We start from the raw sequence: 449 nt of genomic DNA, 5'->3' as shown, positions 1-449 counted from the left end.
GAATAATAATGAAGACATCAACACTATGAAATAACACATATGGAATCATGTACTAACCAAAAAGTGTTAAACAAATCAAAATATATTTTATATTTGAGATTCTTCAGTAGCCTCCATTTGCCTTCATGACAGCTTTAGAAGTCCAGAAATGGATATAGATTGCCCCTTTAAGTCTATCAAAAGTGTACGAGTTTGAACATGTGTCCATTAGGCCTATGGATTAAAAAAATGTATCAGCATGAACTAGATTGAGAAATAAAAGCCACACTTTTATTACATAGGCTGGGATCCGCACTGTACAGCTGTTGCAAGAGCACATTTTTCACTGGCTGTCCACTGGTTTCAAAAACAATGATGGATAGTTAGCTCAAACTTCTTGCATTCAATCATTATTGGGTTCAAATACACATTTAGATTTGTGAACAGCCATCCACAACAACCACAATCCA

The sequence above is a fragment of the Salvelinus fontinalis genome, unplaced genomic scaffold (genome assembly GCF_029448725.1).
Source record: "Salvelinus fontinalis isolate EN_2023a unplaced genomic scaffold, ASM2944872v1 scaffold_0023, whole genome shotgun sequence".
Classification (NCBI taxonomy): Eukaryota; Metazoa; Chordata; class Actinopteri; order Salmoniformes; family Salmonidae; genus Salvelinus; species Salvelinus fontinalis.
This window is presented reverse-complemented; position numbering follows the sequence as displayed.